At 46.0% G+C, this 7609-nt stretch overlaps 1 long non-coding RNA gene across 1 annotated transcript; it reads right to left on the bottom strand.

Annotated features, from left to right (window-relative positions):
• Positions 1-1296: 1296 nt before the first annotated feature.
• Positions 1297-7609, bottom strand: LOC148981725 (uncharacterized). Its single transcript, XR_016168189.1, has 4 exons — positions 7537-7609; positions 6615-6686; positions 2336-2377; positions 1297-2238 (listed from the first exon to the last, which is right to left on the bottom strand). It is a non-coding gene; the product is annotated as an uncharacterized LOC148981725 (long non-coding RNA).

The following is a 7609-nucleotide window of genomic DNA, read 5'->3' as shown; positions in this document are numbered from 1 at the left end:
ATTTTGGGTTTAACTGGACCTCGATCACACACACACACACAACCACCTGACTAACCCTTGATTATGAGGACATTTTGGGTTTAACTGGACCTCGATCACACACACACACAACCACCTGACTAACCCTTGATTATGAGGACATTTTGGGTTTAACTGGACCTCGATCACACACACACACAACCACCTGACTAACCCTTGATTATGAGGACATTTTGGGTTTAACTGGACCTCACTCACACACACACAACCACCTGACTAACCCTTGATTATGAGGACATTTTGGGTTTAACAGGACCTCACTCACACACACACAACCACCTGACTGACCCTTGATTATGAGGACATTTTGGGTTTAACTGGACCTCAATCACACACACTCAAACACACACAACCACCTGACTAACCCTTGATTATGAGGACATTTTGGGTTTAACTGGACCTCGATCACACACACTCAAACACACACAACCACCTGACTAACCCTTGATTATGAGGACATTTTGGGTTTAACTGGACCTCGATCACACACACACACAACCACCTGACTAACCCTTGATTATGAGGACATTTTGGGTTTAACTGGACCTCACTCACACACACACAACCACCTGACTAACCCTTGATTATGAGGACATTTTGGGTTTAACAGGACCTCACTCACACACACACAACCACCTGACTAACCCTTGATTATGAGGACATTTTGGGTTTAACAGGACCTCGATCACACACACACACACAACCACCTGACTAACCCTTGATTATGAGGACATTTTGGGTTTAACTGGACCTCGATCACACACACACACACACAACCACCTGACTAACCCTTGATTATGAGGACATTTTGGGTTTAACTGGACCTCGATCACACACACACACACACAACCACCTGACTAACCCTTGATTATGAGGACATTTTGGGTTTAACTGGACCTCACTCACACACACACAACCACCTGACTAACCCTTGATTATGAGGACATTTTGGGTTTAACAGGACCTCACTCACACACACACAACCACCTGACTAACCCTTGATTATGAGGACATTTTGGGTTTAACAGGACCTCGATCACACACACACACACAACCACCTGACTAACCCTTGATTATGAGGACATTTTGGGTTTAACTGGACCTCGATCACACACACACACACACAACCACCTGACTAACCCTTGATTATGAGGACATTTTGGGTTTAACTGGACCTCGATCACACACACACACACACAACCACCTGACTAACCCTTGATTATGAGGACATTTTGGGTTTAACAGGACCTCACTCTCACACACACACACACACAACCACCTGACTAACCCTTGATTATGAGGACATTTTGGGTTTAACAGGACCTCACTCTCTCACACACACACACAACCACCTGACTAACCCTTGATTATGAGGACAAACTGGGTTTAAATGGACATCACTATTAAGTCCACACATAGCAGGAGTACCTGTATTAGAGTAAAACCAAATCAACTATTCTACATTAAAGAATGAATTCACGAATGATTGTGCATCGTTTTGCTGCCACTAAACCTGTAAAAGTAATACGCACACGAAATGAAGTGCTACCATGTGCTGTAGCTATATCAGCCAACATATACAAATGTGGTGCAAAATGAGCCTGGTTGGAGAAAAGTCAGTGATCAAAGATCAGCAGGTTTTACACTTCACTGAAGACTAGTTGAAGGGCTATTAGATGAAGAAATGCAACTAGAAAGCCAATAAAACTAACAAAATTAAACTGAAAGGGCATTTTTTTTTATTTGCAAATGGTAAAAAAGAAGGCTCAACAACTGAGATCTAATAAGCACATAATGCCTTCCAGTAAATGCATGTATTTGTACATTTCTTTCAAAACAGTGTTTAATAAAAGTATATAAAAGGATGTCTTGAACACTCTTCTGGCCCAACAACACTTTAGAGAACTTTACAGAACAAAACGCACAGACATTAAAGGTGGTATCAGCGATACCACCTTTAATGGAAGGCAATACTGATCTCTCGAAGAACTCTAAGAAGATTTCTTTTTCAACATCAAACCTCGGTTCCTCACGAAATGCCTTATATTTTGGGCCATTCTTTCTCTCAGGACAGGGTCCTCTGCAGTCTTGCACAGCTCTTTGTTGCTAGGTGTCCCTTTGAAATATGGAAATGTTTCACGAAAGCATTAACTTCATTTGGGCTCCATGGCCTTTTCGCTATTCTCCTTGATTTGGTCTCTGTAAAACAAACAAACAAACAAACATATACATACACATAAGTATACCTATATGTATGTACATGGAATAACTTTAATATTCCCAAATGTTTAAATACCTCTGGAGTTCTCAGTTTCATCCTGATTCATTTGTCTTTTTCCTGAGGGGTAAAAAGCAACAATTAAAATGTATTCCAGCCCAACAATCCAAACAGTTTCGGACCATGTGAAACATCAGCAGATAAGCACACAGGGAAACTAGTCTCTGGTCCTGTGCAACACAAAAAGGACCACATTTACACTGTTAGCGGTGTACGAAGATCAGACCCCAGTTCCCTTTCCCTACTACTGTTACAGAGTAGGCTTCCACTACACCTCCTCTTCACCACTGTAGGACACTTTCACCAGAATATTACCCATCATGAACTCAACATCCCATCATGCCGCTTACCTGAGACCGATTACAAACACCTGCAGCTCATGCACCCATATAAACCCCGTTCACTCAAGTTCATTGAGAGGTATTGCATTGCCCGGCATACAATTTCTGAGCGTTTTTTCTGTGTTTGCTAAACTGTTACTGACCTTGGATTGTTTCTACCGACTTCTGATTGTTCTGCTGCATGCCTCGACTCGGACTGTTATATCGACCTCTGATTCTTCTGCTGCCTGCCTCGACTCTGACTGTTATATCGACCTCTGATTCTTCTGCTGCCTGCCTCGACTCGGACTGTTATATCGACCTCTGATTGTTCTGCTGCCTGCCTCGACCCGGACTGTTGTATCGACCTCTGATTCTTCTGCTGCCTGCCTCGTCTCTGACTGTTATTTCGACCTCTGATTGTTCTGCTGCCTGCCTCGACTCGGACTGTTGTATCGGCCTCTGATTCTTCTGCTGCCTGCCTCGACTCGGACTGTTATATCGACCTCTGATTGTTCTGCTGCCTGCCTCGACTCGGACTGTTATTTCGGCCTCTGATTCTTCTGCTGCCTGCCTCGACTCGGACTGTTATTTCGACCTCTGATTCTTCTGCTGCCTGCCTCGACTCGGACTGTTGTATCGGCCTCTGATTCTTCTGCTGCCTGCCTCGACTCGGACTGTTATATCGACCTCTGATTGTTCTGCTGCCTGCCTCGACTCGGACTGTTATATCGACCTCTGATTGTTCTGCTGCCTGCCTCGACTCGGACTGTTATATCGACCTCTGATTCTTCTGCTGCCTGCCTCGACCCGGACTGTTGTATCGACCTCTGATTCTTCTGCTGCCTGCCTCGACCCGGACTGTTATTTCGACCTCTGATTGTTCTGCTGCCTGCCTCGACTCGGACTGTTATATCGACCTCTGATTGTTCTGCTGCCTGCCTCGACTCGGACTGTTATATCGACCTCTGATTGTTCTGCTGCCTGCCTCGACTCGGACTGTTGTATCGACCTCTGATTCTTCTGCTGCCTGCCTCGACTCTGACTGTTATTTCGACCTCTGATTGTTCTGCTGCCTGCCTCGACTCGGACTGTTATATCGACCTCTGATTGTTCTGCTGCCTGCCTCGACTCTGACTGTTATTTCGACCTCTGATTCTTCTGCTGCCTGCCTCGACTCGGACTGTTATATCGACCTCTGATTGTTCTGCTGCCTGCCTCGACTCGGACTGTTATATCGACCTCTGATTGTTCTGCTGCCTGCCTCGACTCGGACTGTTATATCGACCTCTGATTGTTCTGCTGCCTGCCTCGACTCGGACTGTTGTATCGACCTCTGATTCTTCTGCTGCCTGCCTCGACTCTGACTGTTATTTCGACCTCTGATTGTTCTGCTGCCTGCCTCGACTCGGACTGTTATATCGACCTCTGATTGTTCTGCTGCCTGCCTCGACTCGGACTGTTGTATCGACCTCTGATTCTTCTGCTGCCTGCCTCGACTCTGACTGTTATTTCGACCTCTGATTGTTCTGCTGCCTGCCTCGACTCTGACTGTTATATCGACCTCTGATTGTTCTGCTGCCTGCCTCGACTCGGACTGTTGTATCGACCTCTGATTCTTCTGCTGCCTGCCTCGACTCTGACTGTTATTTCGACCTCTGATTGTTCTGCTGCCTGCCTCGACTCTGACTGTTATATCGACCTCTGATTGTTCTGCTGCCTGCCTCGACTCTGACTGTTGTATCGACCTCTGATTCTTCTGCTGCCTGCCTCGACTCGGACTGTTATATCGACCTCTGATTCTTCTGCTGCCTGCCTCGACTCGGACTGTTATATCGACCTCTGATTGTTCTGCTGCCTGCCTCGACTCGGACTGTTATATCGACCTCTGATTCTTCTGCTGCCTGCCTCGACTCGGACTGTTATATCGACCTCTGATTCTTCTGCTGCCTGCCTCGACTCGGACTGTTATATCGACCTCTGATTGTTCTGCTGCCTGCCTCGACTCTGACTGTTGTATCGACCTCTGATTCTTCTGCTGCCTGCCTCGACTCGGACTGTTATATCGACCTCTGATTCTTCTGCTGCCTGCCTCGACTCTGACTGTTATTTCGACCTCTGATTGTTCTGCTGCCTGCCTCGACTCGGACTGTTATATCGACCTCTGATTGTTCTGCTGCCTGCCTCGACTCGGACTGTTATATCGACCTCTGATTCTTCTGCTGCCTGCCTCGACTCGGACTGTTATATCGACCTCTGATTGTTCTGCTGCCTGCCTCGACTCGGACTGTTGTATCGACCTCTGATTCTTCTGCTGCCTGCCTCGACTAGGACTGTTATATCGACCTCTGATTGTTCTGCTGCCTGCCTCGACTCGGACTGTTATATCGACCTCTGATTCTTCTGCTGCCTGCCTCGACTCGGACTGTTATATCGACCTCTGATTGTTCTGCTGCCTGCCTCGACTCTGACTGTTATATCGACCTCTGATTCTTCTGCTGCCTGCCTCGACTCGGACTGTTATATCGACCTCTGATTGTTCTGCTGCCTGCCTCGACTCTGACTGTTATATCGACCTCTGATTCTTCTGCTGCCTGCCTCAACTCGGACTGTTATATCGACCTCTGATTCTTCTGCCTGCCTCGACTCGGACTGTTATTTCGACCTCTGATTGTTCTGCTGCCTGCCTCGACTCGGACTGTTATATCGACCTCTGATTGTTCTGCTGCCTGCCTCGACTCGGACTGTTATATCGACCTCTGATTCTTCTGCTGCCTGCCTCGTCTCTGACTGTTATATCGACCTCTGATTGTTCTGCTGCCTGCCTCGACTCGGACTGTTATATCGACCTCTGATTGTTCTGCTGCCTGCCTCGACTCGGACTGTTATATCGACCTCTGATTGTTCTGCTGCCTGCCTCGACTCGGACTGTTATATCGACCTCTGATTCTTCTGCTGCCTGCCTCGACTCGGACTGTTATATCGACCTCTGATTCTTCTGCCTGCCTCGACTCTGACTGTTATATCGACCTCTGATTGTTCTGCCTGCCTCGACTCGGACTGTTATATCGACCTCTGATTGTTCTGCCTGCCTCGACTCGGACTGTTATATCGACCTCTGATTCTTCTGCCTGCCTCGACTCGGACTGTTATATCGACCTCTGATTGTTCTGCCTGCCTCGACTCGGACTGTTATATCGACCTCTGATTCTTCTGCTGCCTGCCTCGACTCGGACTGTTATATCGACCTCTGATTCTTCTGCCTGCCTCGACTCGGACTGTTATATCGACCTCTGATTGTTCTGCTGCCTGCCTCGACTCGGACTGTTATATCGACCTCTGATTGTTCTGCCTGCCTCGAATCGGACTGTTATATCGACCTCTGATTCTTCTGCCTGCCTCGACTCGGACTGTTATATCGACCTCTGATTTTTCTGCTGCCTGCCTGCAAGGATGTTTGCTAATTGGTCACTGCAACTAATTCTAGAATCAATCAAAGTCTTAATATCTAGTGGCCCTTTCATGGCTCCGTCGTGCACAAAGCAGACATATAAAACATGTGAGGAGGAGAAGGCTGATATGCAGATCTTGTCTATAAAGTCAGATAACATTATAAACATCAACATACCATTTCCTTTCCAGTGCATATTGGTTCTACAGCTTATCCACAATAAAGCAGCAGCTGACACATACCCAAAGCAACATCTTTTCCTCAAACCCTAACCCTGACATGACGGTCCTCGTAGTGGAGAACTGTCCTTACATTTCAGGTCAGTGTCATGCCCATCCCCCAACACACGAGTTATGAAAATGTATGAACTGAGCAAGGTACATTCTACTCGAACTTGAGACGTCACAACAGCGTCTTTAAGACGACAGTCCACGTCAACCAGTATAGTATGATGCCCAACCATCCTACACTTAACATTGCCTGTGTCAAAGAGAAGAAAACAATGAAGGAACATCCATTCACTTACTTTCTGTTTCACTGTTGAGGAAGGATTCACACTGCATTCAGTCACAGCCACTGATGTCTCGTCACACAATTCCTGTAATTATGAGAAAGACAGGTACAACACTGAGGCAAGGATGTTTGCTAATTGGTCACCGCAACTAATTCTAGAATCAACCAAAGTCTTAATATCTAGTGGCCCTTTCATGGCTCCGTCGTGCACAAAGCAGACATATAAAACGTGAGGAGGAGAAGGCTGACACACAGATCTTGTCTATAAAGTCAGATAACATTATAAACATCAACATACCATTTCCTTTCCAGTGCATATTGGTTCTACAGCTTATCCACAATAAAGCAGCAGCTGACACATACCCAAAGCAACAGCTTTTCCTCAAACCCTAACCCTGACATGACGGTCCTCGTAGTGGAGAACTGTCCTTACATTTCAGGTCAGTGTCATGCCCATCCCCCAACACACGAGTTATGAAAATGTATGAACCGAGCAAGGTACATTTTACTCGAATTTGAGACGTCACAACAGCGTCTTTAAGACGACAGTCCACGTCAACCAGTCGAGTATGATGCCCAACCATCCTACACTTAAAGGGTTAGTTCACCCAAAAATGAAATTTCAGTCTGTATTTACTCACCCTCATGTTGTTCCAAACCTCTATGTGTTTATTTGTTCTGCTGAACAAAAAGGAAGATATTTGGAAGAATGTTTTAATCAAACAGATCTCATTCCCCATTGACTACCATAGTAGGAAAAAATACATATACAAATATCTTCCTTTGTGTTCAGCAGAACAAATAAACACATATAGGTTTGGAACAGCATGAGGGTGAGTAAATACTGACAGAATTTTCATTTTTGGGTGAACTAACCCTCTAACATTGCCTGTGTCAAAGAGAAGAAAACAATGAAGGAACATCCGTTCACTTACTTTCTGTTTCACTGATGAGGAAGGATTCACACTGCATTCAGTCACAGCCACTGATGTCTCGTCACACAATTCC

This window comes from Pimephales promelas, chromosome 4 (assembly GCF_988280905.1).
Source record: "Pimephales promelas chromosome 4, fPimPro1.hap1.1, whole genome shotgun sequence".
NCBI lineage: Eukaryota > Metazoa > Chordata > Actinopteri > Cypriniformes > Leuciscidae > Pimephales > Pimephales promelas.
The sequence above is the reverse complement of the archived record's forward strand: the minus strand, read 5'-3'. Positions and strand labels throughout refer to the sequence as shown.